Raw genomic sequence first — 12,540 nt, 5'->3', positions numbered from 1 at the left:
AATGTGAATTTCAGACCCCTCTATGATTTCTAAGTGGGAGAGCTTGCAAAATCGCAGGGTGTTCAAATACTTCTGTTCCTGACTGTATACAGGAGACCTGCAGATATTTGGGTCAGATAACTCCAGCTGTCCGGTCATTTTTTTGGTCGTTTTTTTCAGGTCATATAAAACCTTCTACACGACTTCTCCAACCGTCTTATGACTTCTACAATATTTGTTTCACAGCTTGTGATTCCGGGTGAACATCTGACCATTATATATGGTACAGAGACATATGTGAGGGGTGATGAGCAGAGTACAGAGGACATTCCTACAGATAACCAGCCAGGTGAGTAGTGACCACTAAGTAAAGCAGAGAGGTCTCTAAGATTCTACTCCTTCACTGGATGGTATAATTTTGTTACATTTTTAGGTTCTGTCTTCTGTCAGTTTTTTCAGTGTTATATTCACCTATTCAGCTAAAATTCAAATTAAATATGAATGGAAATGTGACAGCGTTATAGGTTATACACAGTATATATCTAATATGTAAAGCGGAGTGTGTGTGTGTGTGTATGTCCGCTAAAGGAATCCACGCCGTCTCCTTTACAATCACGAAATTTGGCACATGGGTACATAAGGTGTCCGGGAAGGTTTTAGACCGGGTCTCAGTTCTCTAGGACGTACCGTTCCTGAGATATTTTCGAAAAATGCATTAGCCAATAGAAGCTTGGTCACATGACCCTTATCAGCCAATAGAAGCTCTCAGGTCCTTCAGCCTCCACATACAGTTTTACTCCAGGATTCCATAACAACTCAGCCATTTATTTTCACAGCTGTAGATGAGCTTTAAAGGAAATCTGTCACCAGGATAATCGCTATTGAAGTAAAGCCATGGCCTAATAGCACTTAGTACCCTATTTCAAGATGTGCCTTTGTTCCAGCAATAGATGTTTTTATCCTCTGAAAATCCAGTTTATTTGATATGCAAATGAGCCAGTAAAGTGCCCAGCGGTGTCACTCTTACAGGAAGGAGTCCAGACATGCCCCCTGCCACAATGTGCCCAACCTCAAAAGACTTAAACCCCGCCCCCAGATCCCACTAAGCCACGCCCCTGATCCGCTTAGGCCACACCACTCCCACTCCTGAGCCAATAGGGATTAAAAAAATGAAGGTAAAAATCTACTTCTGTCAGCTGCAGGGGTAGGAGGGTGGCTTTCTTCCTGCAGCTCATGCTCAGACAGCACAGCGCTGCTGTCTTAGAGTGAGGTGTTCAAAAGGACACTGTTAAGGGTCGGGCCCCTGTGGAGGTCACTGTCAAGGAGGTGTTATGCTGTGAATGTCACTGTTAAAGGGGAAGGCTGCTGTAAAGGTCAAAGTTAAGGGGGTGGGCTGCTGTGGAGGTCCAATTTTAAGGGACGGGGCACTGTGGGGGCGGCAGTGTTAAGGGGCGAGGTGCTGTAGATGTCACTGTTATAGTGGATATAATGTGTATAGTGGAAAAATATGTAAGGTATTTTCCTATATCCCGATTTTCGGTCCGTTTTTTGCGGATCCGTTGTTCCTGAAAATGTTTCCGTATGTCATCCGTTTTTTGCGGGTCCGCAAAAAACGGAAACATGTATAAATTTCAATAATCAAATAAAGTTGTTTGGATTTCTTTGAAAAAAAATTGAAAAAATAAATAAATAAAAAAATTTGTTATGTGTTTCCAGGAACGGATTCCGCATAAAACAGATGACATACGGAATGACATCCGAATGTCTTCCGTTTTTTGCGGATCCATTTACTTTGTATTGTACCAGGATCCGAATTTTGCGGAAAAGAATAGGACATGTTTTATATTTAAACGGACATGCAGAACGGAACAACGGAAACGGACAGCACACATTGTGCTGTCCGATTTTTTTCCAGGACCCATTGAAAATGAATGGGTCCAGATCTGGTCCTGATCTGTTCCGCAAAAAACGGAACAGATCAGGAAAGAAAAAACGGACGTGTGAATGGACCCTTATAGTGTTTATAACACTGCCAAGCACAGCTACTATTCAACAGGTGGGGGTGCAGGGTGTCAGACCCATGCTGATATTGATGACATGTGCTGACAAAAATCTTGGAGAACCAATTTAATGATTTGCAAATGATAAGAAACGAAAACAAAATATGCAAAACATCTCGCTTTGTTCAGTATTAAGTATGAGAGCCACGTGCATAAATACATTCACTTACACGCCTTGGCATCCTACCAATGAGGTTACTAATGATTGTCTGAGGAATGTTCTGCCATGCTTAATGCATTTGGGCAAGGAAATCATCAGGATCTGCTGCTGGTACCTACAGTATCTCACAAAAGTCAGTCCACCCCTCACATTTTTGTAAATATTTTATTCTATCATTTCATGGGACAACCCTGAAGACCTGACACTTTGATACAATGTAAAGTAGTCAGTGTACAGCTTGTATAATGGTGTTAATTTGGTGTGCTCTCAAAATAACTCAACACACTGCCATTAATGTTTAAACCGCTGGCAACAAACGTGATTACACCCCTAAGTGAGAATGGCCAAATTGTGCCCAAGGTGTCAATATTTTGTGTGGCCACCATTATTTTCTAGCACTGCCTTAACTCTCTTGGGCATGAAGTTCACTAGAGCTTCACAGATTGCCACTTGAATCATCTTCCACTCCTCCATGACGACATACGTCTATTTTGAAAAGACAACCTCTGGATATGGAGCTGAGCATGTGCACTCAACTTCTTTGGTCGACCATGACAAGGCCTGTTCTGAGTGGAACCGGTTGTCTTAAACCAGTGTATGGTCTTGGCCACCATGCTGCAGCTTGCAATTGCTGATTATCTGGGACCCTACACCAGGTGTTTATCCACGTCCTCTTCAATGGACATCCTCCTATCCCCAACAAAAACAGAGCAGATTGTTGCTTCCACTTCTACTCCCTCCTTTTATATGTGCAAAGGAAAGCATTCCCATGTTGTCTTAAAGAGGACCTTTCATGTGGTTTTTAAAAAAAATTATTTGTTTTTGTTTAGATAAATACCTTTCCTTGTGGCGTACGGGGGGGATGATGCTGTCTGTTTTTCTCAAATATCGCTCCTACACCTCGCTGTGCCCCCCTGCAGTTTTTCTGCTCAGTAGGTTAATATTCAGCATCGGTAGGAGTCTCCAGGGTTTCTCAATGGGCGTCTTCTTCTCCCTGGCTGTGCCACGATCCATTCACAGTTTAGAGCGTCACAGCGGGGCGTGCAACATTTTTAAAAAACAGACAGGGTGGCAGCATCAGCGGGGTGTACCCCGCAAGGAAAGGTATTTTTCCAAACGCCTCCACAGCGGCACGATTGACAGGAGGGTTACCCTGCCTCCCCCAGGGACAAGAAAAAACATGGAGATTTAAATAGCCCCTTCCCCTTACCTGCTCCAGTTGTTTCCTGTCCCTCTGGGGATACGTGGAGACTCTCCTGCCGGAAAAAGCGCTCCGGCAGGATTGTTTATTTCTTTGACACCCCCGGCTGAAGATCCGTAAGGAGAGTGTGCTGGGCGGAGAGCAGGGTTGCGGGGCTCACGGTACGGTCCTTCCTGCATCTTGGGGACAAGTCCTTCGGTGGAGGCAGCCCCGGGCAGCGTCCGTGCGAAGTATCGCGTTAGGATGGGCGTGGCAGGCGAGATCTCGCTGCAGAATGGAACTGCAGTGACGCATCTGTATGACGTACGTCCCCTTGGACAACGAGCAGTTTAAAAAGAAAGGAGGGAAGTGGTTCCAGCTTCCTGCTGAACAGCTGCACTGGTAACATGTCGGCACCAGGGAAATTAGACAGCGTCTGGAAATCTGCAGACCCGTCAAAAGCCAACAGCCCGGTAAGCTTGCCTCCTTTTGGGAGGTTTAATGATGTGTGTTCACTGGTTTCTCACGTTTTGAGCAGAATACAATCTTTTTCACCAGGGGTGAGGGGCTATCCATGTCAATCTTTTATTACTAAGGCCTCATGCACATGGTCGTTGTTTTGGTCCGCGCGGCTCGGATGCGGACACATTCACTTTAGTGGGGCCGCAAAAGACGTGGACAGCACTCAGTTTGCTGTCCGCATCCGTTGCTCCATTCCTTGGCCCCGCAAAAAAAAAATATGTCCTGTTCTTGTCTGCGATTTGCGGACAAGAATAGGCAGTTATATTAAAGGCTGTCCGTGCCGTTCCACAAATTGCGGAATGCGCATGCACGCCATCCGTGTTTTGCGGATCCGCGACTTTCGGACCACAAAACACTTCGGCCGTGTGCATGTAGCCTAAGGCTGCTCCCTTCTGAATGCACTTTTTTAATACTGTATATTCCCTAGGTCAGGGAGACACAAAAATCTGCTGATTCTTCTCAGAGTGTAAAAAAGTGCTCCATTTGTAAAAAAGAACTGCCTTCCGGTCATAAGAAACACCTTTGTGTGAAATGTCTGGAAAATAATCTCCTTCTCTACTGGATAATGTTAGAATTAGCATCCACATCTCAGAAACCATCCACTTCCATGTCTGTTATGTCCGCCCCCTGTGAAGTTGATCTATAAGAGAATGATTTTAATGAAGGGGAGTTAACTTCTGGATCCGACTCCTCTGAGTCTGCTTGTCCACTTTGTTCCATAGAGGACACCGATTCCCTATTAAAAGCAATAAGGGCAACCTTAAACTTAGAAGAATCTAAACAGCCAAAATCCGTGCCGGACCTTATGTTTAGAGGGTTGGGAGAAAAAAGGATTTCCATCAGATCACAGAAATTTTCGTCAAAGACGAAATTTCAGCTCATCCACAAGGGGTAGACAGGATCAGAAAAAAAGAGGTTTTTCATCCAGATGGTTTTCTCTTTAACCCAACAAATTCCTCCCAGAAATCTACAAATCAATGACGCCAGAAGCAGGGTGGGAGGAAGACTAAAGAAATTTTTTCTAGCTTGGGAAAGAATTTCCAGGTCCCCCTTGGGTATTAGACATAATATAGGCAGGTCTAAAACTAGAGTTTTCTTCCATACCTCTAGATGTTTTTCAGATCACCAGAGAGTCAAAAACAGTTCAGTCTTTGCTCCTAGACCAGGTGATGATACTGCTTCAGAAAGAAGCCATTGTTCCAGTCCCTCCAGGAGAAGAGGGAACAGGTTTTTATTCTCCAGTGTTTCTAGTAAAAAAAAAAAAAAAAAAAGTCTCGTACAGAGCAATTAGAAATTGAAAAGGCCTAAATCTTCATCTCCAGTACAAACTTTTTAAAATGGAGACGATAAAATCTACGATAAACCTGCAAAGGAAGAACGCTTTCACGGCAACTCTGGATCTGACCGATGCATATTATCACATTCCAATATGCAGCGGTCACCAAAAGTATTTAAGATTCTCAATTCAAAAGAGAAAAGAAGTGTTCCATTTCCAATTCCAGGTCCTTCCTTTTGGCCTCACATCAGCTACGAGGGTCTTTTAAAAAATAATGGCAGAGACCGTAGCAGATTTACATCAAAATGAGATACTTGTCATCCCCTATTTAGACTATTTTCTTATTGCTGCAGAGTCGAAAGACACTAGAAGAACAATTTAATATTGTACAGCATGATCTAGAAGGACTAGGATGGATAATAAATCTAGAAAAATCTAATCTTCATCCCGAAAGAAGGAAGATATTTTTGGACATGTTATTGGACTCTGTTATTTGGAAATTTTATGAAAACTTTTCTTCCAACAGAAAAACTATCAAAAATCAACCAGGAAATTTCTCTATTCCGCAGCAGGAGAAAAGTGATGATTCGAATGGTAATTAAGGTATTGGGTCTAATGTTTTCTTCAATTCCAGCTGTAAAATGGGCACAAGCGCATTCTCAGACTCTTCAAGTGTTCATGTTAAAGAATTGGGACCAAAGTATACCCTCATTATAGAAGAAGGTAAGCGTTCCCCATTATGTAAAAGACTCCTTAAATTGGTGGCAAAACAGAAGGAATCTTTGCAGGGGAGTACCTTGGCGACAAACAAACACCATAACTATTACAACTGACGCCAGCAGAATCAGCTGGGGGGCTCATTCAGACCTGTCCATTGTACAGGGAACATGGGAGAAAAATGTAAGTCTGTCTTCCTCCAATCTAAGAGAATTATCTGCGGTTTGGGAGGCCTTAAAAACACTTCATTTAGAAATAAAAGGATGAGAGATAAAAATTTTATCAGAGAACATCACGGCGGTCACTTATCTGAATAAACAGGGAGGTACAAAAAATGTGTCCTTGGCAAAAGTATCAGAAAAGATCTTCGGATGGGCAAAAAAATATATACTTTCAATCACAGCAGTCCATATAAAAGAAAAAGACAACAGAGTCGCAGACTTTCTAAGCAGAGATGTCCTGAAAGAAGGAGAGTGGAGTCTGAATCGACAGGTTTTTCTTCAAATAACACAAAAATGGGTTTTTCCAGACCTGGACCTGTTTGCAACACAACAAAACAGACAAACAGAAAAATGTAGCTCCCTATCCTTCAGAGATCGCCCATTCTTCATCGATGCAGTCTCCCAGCCTTGGCCAAACGAGACCCTGTATGCGTTTCTCCATTTGCATTAATTCCGAAGATCCTGCATAAGGTGTTACAAGAAAAATCCAGGTTAATCCTAATAGCACCTTACTGGCCAAGAAGGTCATGGTTTCCCCTACTCTTCAGGATGTCAGCAGGATATTTCTACCGAATATTCCAGATTTTCTTCATCAGGGCCCAGTTTTACATTCCAGGTCAACGCAGCTTCAACTGGCAGCCTGGAACCTGAGCGGGAATTATTAAGAAGAAAAGGACTTTTAGAGGCAGTAATTTCTACAATACTATGCAGTCGAAAAGCTATTACATCAAAAATGTTTAATAGAATCTGGGAAGCTTTTTTAAAGTTTACACAAAGTAAGACTTCTGGCCCCTTTATGGTTTCTAATATTTTAGATTTTCTGGAGGCCAGTTAAACCCCTTCCCGACCTATGACGTACTACTACGTCATAGGAACCACTGAGTTTCTCGCAATTTGACGAGCAGTGCGCGCGCGATCACTGCAGGGGCCCGGCAGTCCGTAGTAGCCGGGCCCCTGCTGTATCCGCCGGGCCCCGGTGGATTCGCATCGAATCCCCACGATGCTGTGGCGGGGACCCGATGCGACACAACTGCCTTCTACGGAAGCCGAGGAGATCCAACCTTCTACGGGGTTGAAGGGGTTAAACAAAGGTTTAAAAGTCGGCACCATTAAAGTCCAGATATCAGCCCTTAATGCGTTTTTAGATGCTAAACTGGCAGAAGTAGATCTTATTAAAAGATTTGTGAAAGGGGCCCGGAGAAAGGAACCTATAGTCAGACCTATATTCAGATCTACAGTTCCCCCATGGGATTTAAATTTGGTTTTATCAACTCTAATCGAGTCCCCCTTTGAGCCGATATCTGAAACCTCCTTGAAATTGCTATCATTTAAAACAATTTTTCTGGTGGCAATCACTACAGCTAGGAGAGTTGGGGAGATGCAGGCATTTTCATGTAGACCTCCATATCTAACTGTTAGAGATGATAGGATAGTGTTAAAACACTCTCCCTCTTTTTTTGCCCAAGGTTGTCTTGAATTTCCAGTTTGCAGGAAGTGTCTCTACCATCATTGGGATCCCCAACAGGCTGTCCGGAACAGAAGCGTTTCCAAAATCTGGATGTTCGGAGGTCGGTGTTGGCTTATCTTAACACAAAGAATTTAGGAAGACGGATGGACTGTTCGTTCAGTTTGCAGGGCCAAACAAAGGAAAGGCAGCAAGCAAAACAACCATCGGCAAATGGATCAAATCAACAATTTTGTTTTGTTATAATTTGAGAAGAGTCTCTCCTCCAGAAGGACTTAGAGCTCATTAAACGCGGTCAGTTGCGACTTCCTGGGCTGAGACAGCGGACGTCCCTCTGGAACAGATTTGCCAGGCAGCTACCTGGTCTTCATCTTCCACTTTTTTCAGACATTATCAGTTAGACGTGTTAAAAAATAAGGACTTATCCTTTTCTCACAGAGTGTTATCTGCTGTAGTCCCTCCCTAAATATTAATTTCTCTGTTATTCCTCTTGTCAATCGTGATGCTGTGGAGGCGTTTGGAAAGATTGCAATTACTTACATGTAATTGGTTTTTCCTCTAGCCTCCACAGCAGTACAGGGAAATTTCCCTCCACATTTATGTTATTTTTTTTCAAGAGACTTATTTTTTTTCCTCTGGTATTTTGTTTATTCTGTTGATTTAATAGATAAATAATATTATGTTGCATCCACTTCAGAGTTTCTCAGTTATTTACTGGAGCAGGTAAGGGGAGGGGGCTATTTAAAGATCTCCACGTTGTTTCTTGTCACTGGGGGAGGCGGGGTAATCCTCCTGTCAATCGTGCCGCTGTGGAGGCTAGAGTAAAAACCAATTACCGGTGTGTAATTGCAATCATCTAAACTAAAAAAAACACATGAAAGGTCCTCTTTAAAGCTGATGAGCATAGACAAGAGAAGCTTCATAGATCAGTTGGTAATTTGCATTAAGCAGCAAGTTTCCTGCTGGATTTCTCTCCATCTACAACTGGACAACGTGGTTGGTGACAATGGAAGGAACATTGTGGCTGCACTTAATTTGGGGGAAATTACACCTGTTCCCTGTATGGCACACATCATAAATTTAGTGGTGCATCAATTTTTAAAAAAGCAATGTGGCTTGCAGATGGTGCTGGTCATGTCCAGGGGACTGTCCAGCCATTTGTATGTGGCTAAAAAGGCCCTTCTGAATGTGAAGTGACAAAATGGTCTGCCTTTCTACCATTTGATTTCCACCTTACATATGCTGAAGCGTTGCTATGAGCAGCGTAAAGAGATTCATGATTTACATGATGCATGAGAACACCACAGCAGAGCATATGTTATTTTGAGCACAGGCAGTGGCAGCTCATCAGGGCCATGTGTAGCATACTCAAACCTTTCGAAGAGGCCACCAGAGTAGGCCACAAGCATTAACATGGCTAACATTATCAACCTGATATTTATATATAAACAAATGCTCACAGTGATGCAACAAGGACTAGAGAAAGAACAACAACCTCCACAGCTTTCTGGGGATCCTGTAGCTGATAGGAACCCTGGACGGATGAAGTCGCATAAAAGAGGAAGTGGAGGAGATGAAGTTTGTGGTGCAGAGGGACATGGAGTTTTCCCAGGCACAGCTAGGGAAGGAAGTTGGCACTCGGTATGATATATATATATATATATATATATGTATATGTACTGATGATTATGATGATGACATTTGTCATGACCAACCTGTCACGGATGGTGTTACAGAAAACTAGAAGACACAAATGAAGATCCGACTGACTTGATCCAGAACTAAGGAACCAAAGGGTAAGCCGTGTAACAGCCCTAGCTCTCTCCCTTACTGCTCAGCCTATGCAAAAATCTCTATGATAGATAATTGCATGCCCTCGTGCCTCGACTGTATGACACCTGAACACCCTATAATAGTGAAGGGACACGACCACCGGCTCCCTACACTTAATACGGAGGGAGTCAGGGTCACCTAGGATCAAGCCAACAGGAAAATACAAAAAAAGGAACAGACTTATCTGTAGAAGCAGCATTTACAGCATCTAGCATGAGCACAATCCAGGAAGTTGTATAAACCGCAAAGTGATGCAGTATGGGAGGGGATTTAAAGGGATGCAATCAGTGGAACTAGATGACAGCTGAGAGAGTGAAACGAGATGACAAAACCCCTCCTTCTACGAGTGGACTCCGGACACTCAGAGCCCACCTTCTCAGGATGGGACCTATGGAAAGCCCTGATGAGACGAGTGGCCTTAATGTCCGTCACTGGGACCCACATCCTCTCCTCGGGACCAAAACCCTCCCAATGAACTACGTACTGGAGAGAACCGCGGACAATACGAGAATCCACAATCCTAGAGACCTGAAATTCAAGATTACCATCAACCACAATCGGAGGAGGAGGCAAAGAGGAGGGTACAGTGGGTTGGACATAAGGTTTCAATAGGGACTTGTGAAAAACATTATGGATCTTCCAAGTCTGAGGAAGATCAAGACGAAAGGCAACGAGATTGATGACGGACAAGATCTTGTAAGGCCCAATAAATCTAGGACCCAACTTCCAGGAGGGAACCTTCAATTTGATATTCTTAGTAGACAACCACACCTGATCACCCAGATTCAGGTCCGGACCAGGTACACGTCTCTTATCCGCCACAGGCTTATATCTCTCACTCATCCTCTTCAGATTACCCTGAATCTTTTGCCAAATAAATAACAAAGGTGAAGAAAATCTCTCCTCATCAAGTAAACTCGAAGACCCCTTTGGGAGAATGTCCCAAACTGCGGATGAAACCTATATGCACCAAAAAATGGTGACTTATCCGAGGACTTATTTAAAGCAAACTCAGCAAGGGACAAAAAAGAACACCAATCTTCCTGATTCTCAGTCACAAAACAGCGCAGATATGTCTCCAGATTCTGATTGACACGTTCGTTCTGGCCATTCGACTGCGGGTGAAAAGCAGAAGAGAACGACAACCGAACCCCCAAGCGAGAACAGAAAGCCTTCCAGAATCTGGAAACAAACTGCGTGCCCCTATCCGAGACTGTCTGAAGGAATGCCATGCAGTTTGACAATATGATCAACAAATGTCTGCGCACGCGTTTTAGCATTGGGTAACCCAGGAAAAGGATTGAAATGCGCCATTTTGCTAAAACCGTCTACTACTACCAAAATCAGAGTCTTCCCCAAGGAACGAGGCAGGTCCGTAATGAAGTCCATGGACAGATGCGTCCAAGGGCGGAAAGGAATGGGTAACTGGAGGAGAGGACCCGATGGCCGTGAATGAGGGACCTTGGCACGAGCGCAGGTCTCGCAGGCTGCCACAAAACCCTCAAACGTCTTACGAAGAGCCGGCCACCAGAATCTCCGACCAAAAAGATCCACTGTGGCTCTGCTCCCCAGGTGCCCAGCAACGACCGTATCGTGATGCTCCTTGAAAACCTTATGTCGTAAAGCGAGAGGCACAAACAACCTCCCAGGTCGTATGTGTCCCTTTTTCAGGCTCTCTGTGATATAAGTACGCATAGCGACCCTTTCAGGTTGGGAGAGATTGTATAAACGATATTTAGGCAGCTTGGCGCCTGGGATGAGATTATTAGGCCAATCATAATCCTGGTGAGGGGGCAGCTCCTGAACACCACTCTCAGAAAACACATCTGAAAATTCTGAGAGAAAAGATGTTACAGTCTTAGTAGAAACCTCTGAAAGAGACGTCGAGAGGCAATCCTCTCTGCAAAAGTCACTCCAACCATTTATTTGCCTCGCTTGCCAATCAATGGTGGGGTTATGTTTAGTGAGCCAGGGTAGCCCCAACACCAGAGGAGTAGGTAATCCGCTTAGGACGAAACATGACACATCATCAACATGAGCATCACCCACAGTCAAACGGATATTGTGAACTATGCCCTTTAATGATTTTTGAGAAAGTGTAGCGGAATCGATAGCAAAAACAGGTATGTCATTTCCCAAATTGCATACCTGGAAACCATGTGTTATAGCAAATTGCTTATCAATGAGATTGACAGCTGCTCCACTATCTACAAATATCTCTCAAACTACAAGCAAACGGAAAACCTTCAATTTCCGCATCAACCTTGCCAATAGTAACAGATGGAACGTTTTTAGAGGACTTTTTTCTTTTTGTTTGTTTATTACCCTCAAAAAACTCCCTGATTCTCCTAGAGGAGCAAACATTTGCCAAATGATTTATACCTCCACAACAGAAACAAACCCTCCTCTGAGAGCTGAATCCTCTATTATTAGAGGCAAGCAAACCCAGCTGCATGTGCTCCTTCTCAGAGAGGATTGAGAGAGACTGAGGCTCCTGTGCCTCAGGAGCCCCACTGTCCTTGGAGTGAGTATGACAGGAAAGAGTGATCTCTCCTCTCTCTCTAAGACGCCTGTCAATACGAACAGCCCGAGACATGGCCGACTCCAAGGAGGTAGGTCTCTCATGAAAGGCAAATGCATCTTTCAATCCCTCTGAAAGACCATGGCAAAATTGACTTCGGAGTGCAGCATCATTCCAACCAGTATCAGCTGCCCATCTCCGAAATTCTGAACAGTATGATCCGGATCATCATATATCTGACCCAGGGCTAAAAAAAATTCATCCACTGGACGGAGGGGCCGTGCCCCCACCGGCAGCGAAACGGCCCAGGACTGAGGGTTATCCCTGAGTAGCGAGATGATGATCCCTACCCTCCGCTTCTCATCACCAGAGGAATGGGGAAGTAGGCGAAAATGGTGTTTGCAAGCCTCTCTAAAACTAACAAAATGCTCACTACCCCTGGAAAATGTATCTGGAAGCGAGATTTTAGGCTCATAACAAATTCCATGAACGCAAGCAGAAACGGTCACCTCAAACAGTTTTCCGGAGATCTGATACCTACCTCCAGTGAAAGACCCTGCATGCGGTCAATCAAGGCTGAAACTGGATTCGTGCTTAAGACTGTTT

At 44.0% G+C, this 12,540-nt stretch overlaps 1 protein-coding gene across 1 annotated transcript in view; it reads left to right on the top strand.

The window, feature by feature from the left end:
* Positions 1-229: 229 nt before the first annotated feature.
* Positions 230-12,540, top strand: part of LOC122942550 (oocyte zinc finger protein XlCOF7.1-like) — a 238,641-nt gene continuing 226,330 nt past the window's right edge. Inside the window, exon 1 of the mRNA XM_044300212.1 lies at positions 230-328. The gene's annotated coding sequence lies outside the window, so the exon portion shown is untranslated. The remainder of the gene's footprint in view (positions 329-12,540) is intronic.

This window comes from Bufo gargarizans, chromosome 6, assembly GCF_014858855.1.
Source record: "Bufo gargarizans isolate SCDJY-AF-19 chromosome 6, ASM1485885v1, whole genome shotgun sequence".
NCBI lineage: Eukaryota > Metazoa > Chordata > Amphibia > Anura > Bufonidae > Bufo > Bufo gargarizans.
This window is presented reverse-complemented; position numbering and strand designations above follow the sequence as displayed.